Genomic DNA, 17545 nt, shown 5'->3' on the forward strand with positions numbered 1-17545 from the left:
TTTTTGAATGTTTGAATGGCCGTGCACTGTTTGTGATAAACGGCTTTGTCCAGTCTGGTAGAGACTGAACAGACCCATGATTAGGTACCAACACTTTGCTTGTTTCATGTTGTACCTCGTTTTATGTAGAGAATGCCTTTATTAGCTGTAGCACAGAGTCAATCAAACATTGGGAACATTCCTCAGTGACCTACGAAAGTTTTTTTTTTCCCTACTATGTTCTTGTCCAGTTTTGATGAGGTTCTGTTTCTCGTCTTGGTTCCTTGTGTGGTGTTCTGCTGCTGGTTCGATGTGTTCTTCAATGAAAGCTCCAATCCGGTACACATTGTAATGAGTGTTTTTTTTTTTTTAGTTTTTGTTGGCTTTTTATCATGCTAAACTAATCTACCCATTGATAATTTTACCAAGGATTTTCATTCACACTGTGGCTGTTTCTCAATGGACTTTATCTCTTTTTTGTCCTTTTTGAGATGGGTGTTTTGGATAATTCCTGTAGATCAGCAGATTATGAAATACTTAGTCCAGTTTGCCAGAAGCAATCATGACATGTTCATAGTCACTTGTATCTTTGTTCTTTCCCAAGCTGATACTGGGATTGTACTTAAGAGACTGGTGATTCATTATTCATGTTAAAACATGCAATTAAACAGATGAACCTAATAACTTTGGGGGTGAGTGTAAATTAGTGGAGGATTGCTGTTTTCCACAGTCTTTCTGTGGAAAACCATGTGAGGCACCAGGCGGCGGAAAATGTTTGACTCAAGGACTCTCTGGTCCCAAAAACACAGTTGCTTCCTTGATGAGCAGTTGCTTGGATCGCTCCTCCTTTTCCATTTTGAATAGACAGCTGACAAATCAGTTCATTATAGCTGTTTGATTTGGCTGAAGTGTAAACTAGAGAAAGCATCTAAGTAGGACGCTATGATGCAGTTGACCTAAAAATAGTACGAATGTGAGCACAAGGATGTCAACAAATCCCACTTGCTTCCACATACAAACATGCAGCATTTACATACTTTACACCTTTACATTTTTATCTCCTGCCAGCATTGAGATTGTTTCCATTTAATTTCCCAATTCTCAGACATGCCCTTCATGTTATTAATATTTATAGAACGCACATGAATATCAGACAGAATTTGATAATAGCTGCTGTCATTTTGTGTGTGTGATGGCTCAGAAAATACTAAGGAATGTCACATTTCAGATTCAAATCATCAGTATCAGCATTGCAAATGGAAATGGTTATGCTGTGGACTGCCAATGGGCTGCATTTCTAAAGGACAACATTCATAAAGCTCACTTTTAGACTTGTTGACCACTCAGAGCACTTCACATTACAAGCCACATCCAGACATTCAGACATCACGTCTTGGTCTATTAAATCAGCTTTTTCTCAGAAGTGTACTTAAATGTTGTCAGTTAGCTTCTGACAGAAGCTAAATGATGGAGTTGAATTGGAAATATAAAAAGCTGTAATTATACTTTGAGCATAACAATAGATTGTGCCGGTGTATGTCTTTGCCCTTTTAGCCGCTATCCTTCCCTCTTGGTAAAAACAGATATTTTGTGTTCTAGTCATTTCCATTGAAGTTAGGTATTCATGAATTAGAGACAATAATAATAATAATAATAATAATAATAATAATAATAATAATAATAATAATAATAATAATAATAATAAAATATTCCATAATTGAATTTAGTTGTAAATGATTTCCATATTTCAAATAATTCTGGTCCCAGTCGCTCTTTAGGCCTGTTGACTCTTATGATGTTTGACTCATAATTAAAACTAAATGTGTATGAGCGTGATCTTGGATGTAAATATTATTATTAGTTGCAAAAATATAATACTATCACCTCATATTGGTTGCAGTAGTCAAAATGACATATCTGTGAAATGGACATAAATGTCCTTACAAAATGTTCAGCAGTAAGGGGCTCCGTTTTGTTTCAAGGACATTGGGTACTGTAAAAGTATGAAAAGTACAAGTCCGTGTGGACATTCATTTGAACCAAGCTCTCTTGCTCTACGATTTCTAGGTTTATTTTCTGCTTGATGGACTACCATATCAATTTTATTTTTAATCTGCTTTTTGATGGGCATAAAGATGGGCTTCAGTGACAGTAGATGACTTGCTGAGATGAAAATGGAAGGTGCTTGAAGATTAAAGCTTGTATGTGTTAACTTGCTAGTATACTTGACTGGAAACTTGAAACGTTTTGTAATGTAGTCGCTATTGTCACATTTTTCCACTTCGTCTTGTTCTGATTCAGAATTTGAAAGATTGGTGTGGAGAAGTTCTGCTATGGCGATGCTCTATGGCAGCCACTGTTCAATACTTGAGTAACAATTTCAGCTGCATTCAATAACAGAAACCTAATCAGAAAGTACATGTTTATGTAGACCTGCTTTACAGAGATTATTGGCTGACGCTAACAAAAACAGTGATATGAGGAGCTGTGCAAAAAGGGAATGTTAACCAGCTTTGCATTTTCCCACCCTTCACTTAGTAGACTATTTTGCAAACAAAAACTAAAATCACTACCTTTTAAGACGTTGGTGTTTTTTTCTTTGTTGTCTCCATTTGTTCCCTGGTGACTTGTTCCTATTTTTTTTCCCATGGCACAACTCTGGGCTATAATCACATACAATGGTTAAGGACAAAATGTAATTGTCCATAGTTTTTTATTTCCTTTATTTATTTATTTATTTATTTTTGAGGGAATAAAACTGTTACATCCATATTAACAAAGCTCTAGCACATAGGAAAGCTTCAAAAGTGCATCTCTATAATTCATTATCAGTTATTAGTTTTTGAACTAATGACAAAGCTTCGAAGACTATAAACCATTAAATCTGCAAGTCATATTGTTATTAAGAGCTGCAGAAGTACAAGTTGAGGTTACTTCTGGATTTCGTAGAAAATATTCCACACTTTTTAATTTTATTTTTATTACACATGAGCCAAATCATTCGCAGCAACACTGCCAAAACACAAACAGTTGAACATTTATTCATTTTGCTACTGTAGTGCAAGAAACTGTTGACAAATTATGAAACTATAGAACTAAAAACACTCAAACAAGCATGCAAACCAATACTAGCAGTAACACAGCAGGAAGAGAAATTAAACTCATGAAATCTTCATAAAGTCACTGGCCCACGGTGAAACCGTTCTGCACAAATCATTACATGCTCATTGGTGTGAGCCAGGATAAATTCAACAATTTACGGCAATTTAAAGTGAGCTGTGCTGGGTAGAGTTGGGGCACAAAGCTATTCTTCCTCCAGTATTTCCATGCAAACAAATGTTTTGTTTAGAAGAGAAAATAATTATAGAAAAAAAGGTCACAATGTGTTGTTTATATGTATAAAAAGAAAAACCCCACTGACGATGCAAGGATATTTCTCCCACAGAACAGTTTGAACAAAACCTAAATGCAGAGGAGACAGAAGGATATTGGTTCAAAAAATTTTACAAGTCACTTGACAAATTTATAAAACCTAGACAAAAATACAAAAAGAACTCAAAGATGAGGAGACACACTGGTGCTGAAAATAAATAATAAAAAGTAACTGTGAAAAACAAAAGTTAAGACAAAGGAATTTTAGAAATGAGAAAAACCCAAATCATAAAAGACTATGATAATTTCCACTTTGTTCCACGTTGTACAAAGTGGAACAAAGACTGTGTTCCACACAGTCTGCAAAAGTAAAAAAAATAAAATAAAACAGTTTTGGGCTGTATGCTCAAAGGTATACTTCTGTCACATATTCATTTTGTATTCATTCCACTTTTGGTGATAGCTCCATATCTCATCTACAAACAAGAGAGCATAGCCATTGTCTGCTCTCTTTGCCTCAGTGAGGTTTGACCTCGGCTCAAAAGTCTAAAAAGTGGAATACAGAAAAAAAAAAGGTAAAAGACTCCTCCAAAGCAAGGATCTTTGAGGCCTCTTTATCATTCATGTATAAGAAAATTGTTTTATGCACTTTGTTGTAGGATGCTTAATTAAGCAGCATTCAAGGCATTGAAAATACATCTGTGGGGAGAGGGCGTAAATTACTAATGAGATATCCCATCCCCAGGGTCGTCCTGCGTTATAGAAAAGAGAGGGAAGACACGAAAGAAAAAGAAGAGATCGAAAGAAAAGACAGATCAGAGGCAGAGGAGAAAGGAGGGAGAAAAAGTTCTTCATTAAAATGGCATTCATTACCACTCCTTGTGTCTTTGCCCACATCTATGAATTATTTTCTCCATTTTTATACCTTCCTAAAAAAAATTCTTCCTTTTTACAACTCTTGGTTCCATCTCCTCCTTTTGTCTTTGGGTATCTCTCACCTCCCTGTGTCTCAGTTGTGCCCTTCTCTCCCACTTCTTATTTATCTCTGTCATCAGACAGCTGCAGTGGCCTTTTGAAGCAGACAGGGGAGAGAATGAAGCAAGAATGGCTGTTTTTTTTCCCTTCTTCTTCCTTCAAACAGCCCTCTGGAGGCCAAGCAGCCCAGTCCTGACACACACAGCCTGGCCTAATTTTATACGCAAGTCTCCTCACCTGTTAGTTGGGGCATTTCCTCATAGCTACGCAGACACAACAGAGCCAAATTGTGGTACAGTAGGCTTGAAGTTTCATTGAGTTCAGCAGAAAAGTGCCTTAAGTGGGCTAGAATCTGGGCCAGCACACAAAAGCTAGGTTACAGATCAGGAAAATGACATAAAAGGCACAACTGAAACTGACAAAATTTCTCAGACTTTACTGCACCTAGTAGTTCTACTGACAAAAGATGAGATGAAGAAAAAAAAGGGCAAAAATATAATTAGGCATAAACTTCATTTCAACAAAATGCCACTTGTTGCTTCCCTGTCATATTTATGATCAGGACTCATCGGTTCTTTCTCCACCAGCCCCAGTTGCATCGCTCCTTACATAACACCCCAATCTGTCGTTAAAGATGGAGCCCACAAGCTACTGCTTCATCACTCCTCCAACTGTGGATCTCCTTCCTATCATTACCATGGCTGCCAAAGGTTCTGCCTATCAACTCCTGCTAGCCTTTACCCCTGAACAGCCATACTTAGACAGCTGCAGCGTGACACTTTTTAATTGAAAACAATTATGACACAGCCATTGTGCTAGAGGAAATGGTTTGTGTAAAGGGACACAGATACAAGCAATTACATATCCTGGGAAAATGACATTGTCAGTATTCCAGAAGGAGAATATCTAGCAACTCCTTTTGTGCTGGTGTTGCCGAATGCACGGATGGATTTGAGATGGGAATACTTGAGGCTTTGCATACTATTTGGGGGCAGTTTAGCATCTGGTTGCAGTTCAGAAATGGTACCGGCGGGAGTGTCCGGTCCTGAGTGCGAACAACATGACACAAGCAGCTAATTTAAAACTAATGACCACAGCTGTCTTCCAGGAGCAGCACAAAATTATGTGGCCGCTAACAAAGAAACATTTGGCTAATGAAGTACCTATGTTTCACCGGCTTATGCTAAAAGTCATCAAATTCAATTTGATAAATTCTGCATTTGCTCTTCTTTCTCCATCAACAGCTATTATCTCAGGGATAACTGTTAAACAAGGTGCTACTGTAAATTCACTCTTTAATATATGCAGGACATATACCTACACTTAAAGTCGCTTTATAACCTAGCATCTATATTTTTGAATTGTGAAGGGAAACCAGAGTACCAAAAATAAATCCCATGCTTCCACAAGGAGAATATCTATACATTGATATTTAAACCAGAGACTGAAAGATCTAAGTGCTAACGTCAACGCTGCCTTGCAACTAAATCTCAAAGGACCTTATTGATGGACATTATTTGCAGTCTCTCCTCCCTCACAAGTTGGGAAGACTTCCCAAAGCAGTAATCAGAGGCAAACTTTATGAGACACAAGAGATGTGTGATGTGAGTCACGTCACATTTGTCAACCAAGAACATATTGGACTGAACAGCTTTGTTTTATTTTTAAATATCTAGACAAATGGTGACGTCTCTATATTCCAGAAATATCACCATGCTGTCACTCTGGTCATAATAACTCCTTTCTGACTGGGTCTGGCAACATTAAATATTGAGCAAAAGCTGCAACAGAACAGTGTAGTCCAAGAATTTGTAGACTGCTGTTCGCATACATTATCTGTTCAGTGTTATCCATTCAAACCTACTGAAGTGAGTCAATTTGGGAAAAAAAGACATAAAAAAACTTGCTGCTTTAATTGCAGTGAGAGGAGACACGAGTATTGGCTTTAAGAGAAGGATTAAAAATCCACAGCTTGACTCAGCTTTTCAGTATTAACACTTTTAAAAACAATACATCATTTTCCTTCTACTTCACAAATATTGGTCGAATGAAATCCCAGTAAAACACATTGAAATTTGTGTCACGTGGCAAAATGCTGAAAAATCCAAGGGACATGAATTTTTATGCAAGGTACTTAAGCTGGTCTATGATTTCATAAACCACTAAACCCACTCAACCTTGGCTTAGTGGCTTTTTCTGGAATTCCAACAAAATTTATGGGAATAGAAACATTTTCACTTCACAAATTCGCATCTCATTTTATTGTTGGGAACATCTGCACATCTCCCTCAAAGCATCACATTAGACACAATAGCTAATTTACTGGTTTTTGGCAGTAAATTATGGCACAGTTGGCAATATGCAAGGCGCGAAGCCTAGTAAACAAGTTGGCGTGATTCATTTAAATATTCTCCTTCCTATATTTTACACTCTCAAAGGGAAACACCTATAAATAAGCATGCAACACTGAAAGTGCAAGGAGCACTGTGTCCACACCTTTCAGGCACAGATTTAGCTCCGCACTTGATAAGTAAATACAGACAGTTGCAAATTTATGCCAAATCTGCCTTGGCAACAGCTGCTAAACCTCACAAAACCTGTTTCCAGAAGCAAAGGCAGAATCAATCTGTTCCAGGAATGTGGAGATTTCAGTCATTTGTTGCTTGCTCCAGCAAAGTTGACAACAGGAGTGAGGAAGTGCTGAGAGGTCAGAACTGATCAGGATTTATTGGCTCAGATGGTCATAAATGAGGCTTTATGTTCCCATTACATTATGCAAGTCGGGGTCTCTGCTGGCTACAGGTGAAATATGACCGCTCTGCAGATGCACACACGCCAGGTCTGCTCTTTACTCCTCCTTCCTTTGGTCTCTCTGCATTCCCCTCTCAAAGGATGGATGAGTTTAATACTGAGAAAATAAAAAGTCGATTCCCTTTTATTTTGTAATTTGAGAGACAATAATCGATCTCAACATTTTTGCATCCTCTGCCTGTTGAGCCGCAGCTTGCCTTTCCTTGCCTTTGGGCAGTGTGCGTTTCTTCTTTTTTTTTTCTTTATTTTCAAATCCTCTCTTATTCTTTAAAACAAATTGTCATGTTACCTGATGAAAACAAACCATGTTCTTTAATGGATTTAGCTAGGCTGGAGTTTTTCATTTTATTTATTTTTGTTAAAAGAACTGGCAATAAAAAATATTCAACATCGTGAAATCTTCCTATATCTACTTTTTTAAAAAAAAAAAGCGTACTTATTTAAAGAGCGATTACTTCACGCAATTTAACAACCTTGGCTCTCAAAAACTGAAGTCACATGGTGCATTCAGCCAATCATTGCATTTGAAGTGGTTATTCAGGCCTACTCCAGCTTTCCAAGTCCAGTGTGAGGGGGAGAGCTGGAGACAAAGGCGCTGCAGGTTTGTGCTTCCAAACAATTAGTTCATCTCTTTGTTTAATATCCACTTTTAAAACTCACAATATGGAAATCATGTAGATCTGAATACTCAGTGAGCTTGGAGCCATGAAGTTGTCATGCACTGAACTATCTATGAAATTGGTAAGTAGTGAACACAATGTTTTTGTTTGTTTAGCATGTTGGAGGTGGTAGCCAATGCTAATTGTTTGATCATCAGTTGTTGCATGTTTAAGATAATGAGATAAATGCTGATATCTTTATTCTTTTGTAAAGATTTGATTGTGGATATAATTGCATGTATTTCTGTAAATAACAAAAAAAAAAGCTGGTAATTTACTGGTTCTGTTCATTTCAATACTGGCCAGAATGCCCCTTTTTTGGGGTTAAAGGATGGCAAGCTTCTGGCACCTGGTGTGGGCCAAGAGAACCTGAAATTCACCCCATACTAGTCTGGTTGGAGGCTGATGGTCCGTAGTATTTCCCTCTGCGTCTCACCAATCCATTATTCATCTCTCCTCCATTGGAAACAAATTTTACTCAAGTATCTGGACAATTAAACTATGGACTTTTCAAATGTGTGTCAGTCAGACACTGTGCTGACTGGTGGAGAAATTTAGAACTTTAGTGCACATTTATGTGGCAGATTTACTGCAATACTCTGGATCTGTGTTTTGTATTTATTTTTTGGGTTCCATGTATGTTTTGCATTTTGTGGTGTTCACTTTCATTTTACCTTTTCTAAAATACATGGTATTGAAAGCAATTATTCTTTTGTACATTAAGTACCATTGAGAAACCTTTGTCTTTTGACTTTGAGGGTCTTTCTGTTTACTTTGTAATGCTAAACACATTTGGAAGAAAAAGTCATTTTGTCGAGAAATGTTCCGACCGCATGCTGTCAGAACTGGGGAGGAAAAAAAAGAGAGAGATATTTGGGGATGAGGGAGGTGCAATAAAATTATTGCCATATCTAATTGTAAAACTTCAACAACAACAACAAAAAAAGCAAACAGAGCAGCTCGATAAAAGTTTAAAATCTCCCCAGTGTCACCAATATGAGCTATAAGAAGTGGATGCAGAACCTCTGAGGGAGTCTCATCATGCACCAGGTCAGATTACTTTGTCCAACACATCCTATAGCATCCTTTACAGTTTGGCAGGATGCATTATCCTGCTGAAAGAGGCTGCTTCCATCAGTGGGTCATTACTGGTGCTCCAGTTCATGTTCCAGTTAGAGTGCGGCATTAGCCGGATCTGCACTATGTTGTGCTTCCTGATAAAGGATGGATATACTTCTAAATTCATGGCATGCCTTTGTCCACATAACAGATGTGTTACGTTCCTCTCTCTTTCTATCATCTCAGAAATAGCAACAAGCGAAGCCTGCATTTAGAGAGAGCAGGGTATGAGTCAACCATGCCTCTCACCCTTTAAGTCAGCAGGAGAATTTTCACTTTGCCATTACAAACTAAGAGTTTAGGAATTAGATTTTGTCAGCGGCAAACAACTAAAACCATCTATCCCATATGCTGAGCTGCCTCCATTACTGATCTGACTTACAAATTATTCCCTTTACAAAATCTAAAATGTGTTGTTTTTTTTAACAGCTGCAGTCTGGGTTCTTCTTTGTTGGCAAGGTATCTAAGGAGAAATACCCACATAAGTGCGCCTCCAATAGGCTCCACAGGTATGCTCAGTGCTATAAGGTGTGAGCACTATACCCACACACTGTTCAAAAATAGAGAGAGACCTCACAGTCCTACACAAAGCTTCACAGCAGACCTCTCTGTTGAAATGGTCTCCAGCCTTATGACTCTTATCCAAAACTTCAATAGCAGATCCCTTTTTCTCCTCTTCTCAGCTCCTCCTCTCTTTTCCATCTCTCCAGGGAAGGGATTTTGCTTCTCTAAGTCTTCTATCACACTGAATATTTCACAAAAGTACCTCTTTTTTTTCCTCCCAGCTCACACACACACACACACACACACACACACACACACACACACGCACACACACACACACACACACACACACACACACACCGACTCCTGGCTTTCTCACGGAAATATTCTCACTTAGTTTTTTGTTTTTTTTCTCTCACAGTCTCCTCAACTTCAGTCTTTCATGCTTTGTCTTGGTTCCTTGCTCTTCTATTTCTTTTTTTTATTTTGTGCCAACATCATCTCAATTAAATTTTTTTTTGAAGGTTTCTTTTTGTTTGGCACAAGTGCTCCACCTCTCTCTCTCTCTCCACCTCTCTCTCTCTCTCTCTCTCTCTCTCTCTTTCTCACTCTCTCTCTGTGTCTCAAACTTTTGCTCCAAACCAGAGAACTTTTCTTGTTCCTCTCTCACCTTTAAAACACATCTAAATGCTTTCATGACTCGCCCAGGAGTTTCATTTAGGGTTCAATTCCTCTGTAATAATACTCTTTCTCCTTTTGTTTTCTGCTGCTTTTTTGCTTTACCGTTTTAAAGCACTTTATAGAATTTGTTCAGCAACTATGCATACACTTAACGTTGTCAGCGTTAAGGATGGATGACTCGAAGCCTCATAGGACAACTTAAAACACCAGAAAGGAAGCTTTTTCACAAGACAGACTGCCAAATTCTTTAAAGTCTATTTGATATTTACATAGCTTATGCTAATATTCCTACATAAAGAACTACCTTCAACGTGTTTGATGAGGGAGATGTGTGACATATTGAATTAGAATGTAAGATAAGCCTTCCCTTTTTTAATAATCTTTGTGTTTGCCCCATATCTACGTACCCGAGAGCCTTAAGAATTTGCTTTTGGTCTCGGAAATTAGATTCTTCATCTTGATTTTTGTCAAAGCTTGCTGATTGCCTGTGTGCATTTGAGACTCTGGTGCAATAATTGCTCAAAAATCTCCAAAATGCTCTTGGAAACATCACACACAGAAAAAAACAGGTGTGACTCTCATCAAAATAACTTGCCTTTCACTTCCCCTTTTTGCCTTTCCTTACATCATCTCCGTCTGATTGTGAAGGCTGTGGTGCAAGTCACACAGGACTGGGAATAAGATGCAGAGCAGGATATTTCAGGTAGAGTCCAATTATAGGATCTTGTAAACAATTAAAAGGTTGCCATTTAGTACACAAGAGTGTAAAGCCTGAACTAATCAGAACTGATTGTACGTTCATCACACTGGGCAAAATAAAAACAGTGGAACTCAAACAAATTATTGGTTAAGGGAGATGTACTTACCCATCTCAAAGTTAAATTAACTGCTATTATTTTGTATTTCTTTACTATTTTGGCACATTCTCTTTTGTAAACATGTTAAGCACAGGTTCCAAAAAGTGCACAAAATGCCAAATTTTGTGACGCAAAAACAAAAAGAGCATGACGAATCATCACGCAGCAGGAATATGCAACCCACATCTAATTTCTTTGCCCATATTCATCATATATACGACTTTTTCATCTGAATGGCCCAAATCAGATCTCTTCACGCCCCCTAAAAAAATCATATTTGTGCCACTTCCACCTGGTACTAAATCCAATCTTATCCAATAATTTTCAAAACGCCTGCAGTCATCTCACATGTCAACAACTTTTATTTCACTGAAATGAGACATGCATCATTACTCTGCACCACAACAAAGCAGCGAGACTGAAAATCTGGACACAAACAATGGCTGAAGTCATGCTTTCTTTTATCCTGGCTCTCTTTGTCCTGTTTTAATCTTGTAACAATGCTGTTGGTTCCCATTGCTCTACAACTTCAAAATCGATCAATAGACAGCGACATCCATTATTACTTCCATAATACAGCTGGCTGCTGCGTGACATCTACATTTTCTTGTGGGTTGCTTTGCTTTGGTAAACTGTCGCACTGAAAGAGTAACATGAACTGCCTGACAAAAAAATAAACATATTTTATTTTGGTCTCATTTTTTGCATCGCAAAAATCTAACATTAACAGATGTATGTGCAGCTTTGTGAGCCACTGTACATTATCCATTTATATGTGCTAATAGACACCTTTGTGTACTGGTATGTTGCATGTTTCTACTGGTACTGTCCAGACTCAACCCCACCCAGCAGCCAGACGCCACTTGCCTCATTTCTATCTCCCTCATCATTTTTTCTCTTCTTCATAATTATTTAGATGCCGTACTCTCCTTTGAGTAAAGCATCTTCAGCTTGTTGCTGTTCTGCTGGTCTCTTAAAAATGTGGGACACATTTCAGTCTTTAAAACTTTGCTCAACCTTTTGGTAATTTTCCATACAGCTTCATTCAGAACTATCCGCAACAGTGATAGGACGCAAGTAGTGCTTTGAAAGACTCTAAAGCCAATGTTAGACACGGTTATGTAAACTGGTTGGAACCAGCAAATATAAGAGTGGCAATAATTATTCATTTAGAGATGAGTGGGTTTATGTTAAAGTTTCATGAGTTTACATCCAAGTAAATATGCCATTCTATTTAAATATGACACAGGACTGCATCCATATTGTGGTGTTGCTTAAACTACTGATGTGTTTTTTTAAGGCTCCATCCATCCATCCATCCATCGATCCATCCATCCATCCATCCATCCATCCATCCAAACATCCATCCATCCATCCATCCATCCATCCATCCATCCATCCATCCATCCATCCATCCATCCATCCATCCATCCATCCATCCATCCATCCATCCATCCATCCATCCATCCATCCATCCATCCATCCATGAAATTTGCCACATTTACAATCCAAGAAACCATTTTAGCACTCAGTTCAGCTAAATAAAATTTAAGTGCTGCAAACATTATTATGAATTTTTTCCATTCAAAATTTTTTGACAAACATCTGCCATAATAATTTCTTGTCATTTATTAAAGAGTAAATTGCGTTTCTACTTTTTAAAAGGGAAAAATGTTGTGAAATGTTGGTGACTTGAGTGTGTTGCTATATCTGGGAGCAATTCTATATATTTTTTTATTTACTTGTGGATATGCTAGTCAGTGTTTCTCTGGAGGTAAAATAATGTCAACACTTGGAAAAAATGACAAACTTGTCCCTTTAGTGTTTTCAATGTGTTTATTAAGCAGCCATTCTAAATTTAAAGGATTTTGTGTTTTTAACAAGCTGAAGGCAGGTAAGCCTTTATTGAAAGAGCAAAAACAGATATCTCAACCGCTGCTGCTAATTTTCATTATCCGTTGGCCTTTTCTCCCACAATGTCACCACACGATTTAACGTAGCACATGCACACAGTATTAAGAGGTTCATGTCCCTGAGGTCATGCTCATTATTGTATTTATCTGAGATTGAGTTAGGTATTACTGCACTTACACTAATGAGAATGGTTGCTATCTTAAAAAAATATATGATCTTTGACTTTACACTGCAATCATTACGAATGCGCGAGACAGCTGCAGGAAATAGAAGAAAATTATAATTAATTTATTGAATTAATGGCATGATGGACTAGATTTAGAGTCCCTTGCAGAAACATTCCCACCTGTTGACTCTATCCACATTTTTGCTACATTACAATCCCAAATCTACATTCTAGCAGGAACAAAATGATAAGATTAATCAGAATTATTGCAATGTTGTATTTTTTGTTTGCTGGTTTTGTTTGCTTGTTTCCTTGGGGGCATCAAAATGATGAATATATTTATATTCAATCCCCTTTATTCTGATACTTGATCCAGTCATGTTTGCAAGTCATATTGTCTCTTAATGTGTGAGCCTGGCAGAGACATGCACTAAATGACAGCTGGTGTTACAGGGAAGGGTCGTTCTACCAAGTACTGATTTAGAGGAGACAAAATGAAAACATTTGAAAACGTCATAAAATGTGAAAATGTTTAACAAATGAACATTTTAAAAGTTTGTGGCCACCAGATTTGCAGAAATACTCCTAAAGTCTTGCAATTAAATTTTTTAGCGGAAGCTGATGCTGCAAAGCATTCACTCATATGGGTTGAATATGGATGCACATTATTCCTTTTCTTTGTGAAAAGATAAAATAAGGCAACTGTGTTTTTTCTTCCCAGTACAGATCTATTCATCCATTTGTCTTGATGAAGATATAGCAATTTAAACTTACCAAAAGCAAAACCACCAAAATCATCTCTTCTGTTTTAACATTTTAAAACATGTTGACTATTGCTGTCTTTTTGTTATCTATAGAATATTGTTATTTTTGTTAAATACCAGTTAAATTTAGCAGTATTTTACAAGTCATAAAGTTCATGATGTAAATCACCTATTATCGTTAGCAAAGGGAAAGTACATGAGCCTTATTTCAGCCAGCTGACCAGCAGTTTGCTACTGGAGAGAAATGGAGTGTGTGCGTGTGTGTATGGCAGAGTGCTATATCACTCATTGTGTATTACAGTATTGTTGAAACTCTTTCTATTAAATGAGTCACAGAAATCACACATTCACAGGCATTTTGAAGACACAGTTTTTAAAAAGCTCTGAAGTACATCATGATCTATACTTCTGTTAATTAAGTTAAACATAGAAAAAGCTCTTACAGTGAAGCTCTGTCTAAATTGTTTAAGTTTTTCTTTCTTTGGCTGATGGGGCGGTTATCCCTCAACATAATGGATCCTTGTTCCCCAAATGAATCTTTTATTGACTACTGTTATCGTGCATAGAAATCATTGTTCACTTAGGGAATTCCTGTCATTCAGGTGCATTACGATTGAGCTGAGAGAGAGTGAAGGAATGGTGCAAAAGTGATGAGATGAACAAGTTTGCTTTGCTTCTTGAGAAAGGGGTTTGGGTTGCAATGATTCAGAGGCGAGGAATTAGAGGGGTTGACTGTGTGTTTCACTTTGTCTTACTTGGTTTATGTAAGTGTGTGTGTGCATACAAAGTGAGGTGTGGATTGAGCCTCTCCATTGAAGTCTGGGATTTCTAGAGAGGCTCTCTGTGCGGTGTGTCTGAAGGCCATGTTCGTCCACAAAAGGAATGAATTAATGGAGTCGTGATCAATGGAGATGGACACAAATCCATTTGCTTGTGTACACACACTCACGCAGACGCATGAGGCACCCATATGCAAATGAACATTTGGAAATAAGGTTTAATTCATTCCACTGAGAATAATAAAATCTGTCATGTGTCCGAAAATCTGCACATGCGTATTTGTGTTTGTGTGAAGCACAAACACAAATACACAAAAAAAAGGTGCCTTGTGAGCTGGTACAGAACTGGGTCCGGATGTGTTGACAGAGAATTAAACAGGAAAATGTGTGTGTGTCTGATGTGTGTGTGTTTATAACAGAAACCGAAAGCTTTCATCACAAGTGGATTCAGTGGAAACAAACGTGCTCTTAAAAACACAGAGAAATTGAGTTGGCCGATAAAAGTAGCATCCACTCCTGGTCCCTGAAGGAACTTGAATTTCAAGCCACTGATACATTATAGAGCAGTAAGTGGTTTTACTCTCTCTCCATGCAAAAGATATAAAAGGTCTGTATGCCTCAGTAAAGTGGGAGGTCTCTGTAAAGTACAAGATTAAACTATTTCAGAACTTTGTACACCTTTGATTTATATTTACATGTATATGTAAATATATGGTATGTAGATTCTACATAAAGAATCTACATACCATATATTTATGTTACATCCCTGCTCGTCTGGGGATGTGACTATGAACATAAACATAGATTTTTCAAAAAGCATGTGGCAGACTGTGCTATGCCCTGATGAAACAAAGATTAAACTTTTCTCCATAATTCTAAAAGTTGTGTTTTGAGCATAACACTGCAGATTACCAGAAGAGCGTCAAACTCAAAGGAAGTTTCAGTGTCTTGTTTTGAAGCTTCTTTTTTGTTTGTTTGTTTGTTTGTTTTGGGGTTTTTTTGATAGATGTAGGACCTTTATCGACATGGAATGAGTTCATAATACCAGAGAAGAACCTGGTCTGCACTGCAACAACAACCCAAAGCATACATCCAAATCGGCATAAGAATATCTTCCACAGAATGATATTAAAATTCACAAGCCAGAGCGCAGGCATGAATCAGACCAAAAATCTGTGCGGTGATCTAAAATGGGCTGTCCTACCGGAAGATGCTGCCACAATTGGACAGATTTAGAGCATTTTGTGCAAATAAGACGGGACAAATATGGGCAAGTTGAGATGTACTCTTCCCAAAGAGACTGAGTGCTGTTGTAAAATCAAAGGGTGCCCAAACTCGCCGTTACTGAAATAATATGCATGTTTTTGCAACTGCAAAGGAGTTTTCATTTCCCCTTGATATTTATGTTTATCAATTAAGTCGTGCAAATTTGTGCAAGGAGGGGAAGGCTTCATCATGGCATCATTTCTTTACACCCAGAAATCAGGCTTTCTTACAGTGATATGTAGATTCTGCTGTATTCAAACGCTCCACCATTTATGCTCAAATGGTTCAGCAAATTCTGAATTTGCTCCCTCTTCTATTGCATGATAACAGACTTATGCATCATTAACAAACAGTCAGAAAGTCCTTTGCCCTTTTCAGCTAATCTGGCACATCTGCAGAAAACCCCTGTGTAAGGCAAGCATGTGGCCTGGCAGAAAACCTTTTAATTCAGTGATTTCATGTTTAAATTGAGATCCATGTGAGAGCTTTTTGCATCTGCTTGGCATAGCAATGTTTTCTGCACCACAGACCTTCCACATGAAGTCTGCCTCCCTTACCTGATATGCATGAGTGAAAGCCACAGATACAGTTTGTTTTTTTGTGGTCGTTGATGTTTGACTTGTGAGTGTGTTGCTAAAAAAAATCATTATGAAGGGCCCTGAAAGCAGCATTGTTCTGGTCACACTGAAAGATGCTCTTGAGACAAAAAAATAAAAAAAAGTGTGGATAGAAAAAGGCTGCTTTAAGGCATGTCTGCAGAGTTGCATAGCAACAACTAACAAAAGATTGTAGCATGTGTCAAACACTTTTATTTATTATTACATCATAACTCCTCCTCAAAGCTGCCATAAAACAGAGGGCCAGCATTCTACTTGGTCATAAGAGGCCAACACTCTATTGTACTGAATGTGAACTAAATTCGAAGTGTTGATTATTAGCTATTATGTATGGCTTTACAAAAGCAACAAGTAATTCCTGAAACAGTTTGTTGAACGGCGATCATAAGTTCTTTTAAGTTGCAGTATGTTAAATAAAATAACTATGAGAAAAAAGATAGAATGGATAACACAATTAGATATTTTAGTGGTTGACTAAGTTTTATAATATTTTCTTGATCATCCAAGTAATCAGATTTACATGTGCTATGCCAATCATTTCCATCCTGTATTAACCAGATGTTATATTTGGTACAATTATATATATGTGTATGTTGTTTGTTGCTGTTCTCTTTTTTTTCTCTCCCTCTCTCTCTTTCTGTATGTGTAGAGGCAGACTTATTGACTTGTATTTTCAGTATGTTTCTTTCTGTCCTTTCTTATTTACGTTTAAAACTTTTCCCCACCTTTCTCCCTTTTTTTTCAAATTTTTTGGCTGTTTTCACACATATACGTTGTGCATGTATGCATGTGTGCGTGGCTGTATGTGCACAAAAGATGAGGAGTTCATGATACATCATGATTCAGTACACTTTCTCTGCTTTTTGCCCAAAAACGTCTGACCAAATATGTCCGTGGATATTGCTGTTCTTGTGCCAAATAAGGATAGTCTGTCAGTTCAAGAATCAGAAGCTTTGATTCTTGATATGTTAATGTCACTCCTGAACAAAGTTAATTCAGTTTGTTAAGTATGTCTGCTTCTCTTTTACCAGATAGAGTTGGACATTTCTGGGATCTCAGATCTCAGATTGTCTTTTCGTTGT

The 17545-nt window shown here is 37.5% G+C and overlaps 1 protein-coding gene across 2 annotated transcripts in view; it reads left to right on the top strand.

Annotated features, from left to right (window-relative positions):
• camkvl (CaM kinase-like vesicle-associated, like) overlaps nt 1-17545 on the top strand; it is a 46283-nt gene that overhangs the window by 5035 nt on the left and 23703 nt on the right. The window contains exon 2 of one of the 2 annotated variants that reach the window (XM_055049565.1): nt 9345-9424. The exons of the other annotated variant lie outside the window; for it this stretch is intronic. The gene's annotated coding sequence lies outside the window, so the exon portion shown is untranslated. The remainder of the gene's footprint in view (nt 1-9344; nt 9425-17545) is intronic. 2 annotated transcript variants of the gene reach the window in all.

Source organism: Poeciliopsis prolifica, unplaced genomic scaffold (genome assembly GCF_027474105.1).
Source record: "Poeciliopsis prolifica strain line A6 unplaced genomic scaffold, Auburn_PproV2 SCAFFOLD029, whole genome shotgun sequence".
Classification (NCBI taxonomy): Eukaryota; Metazoa; Chordata; class Actinopteri; order Cyprinodontiformes; family Poeciliidae; genus Poeciliopsis; species Poeciliopsis prolifica.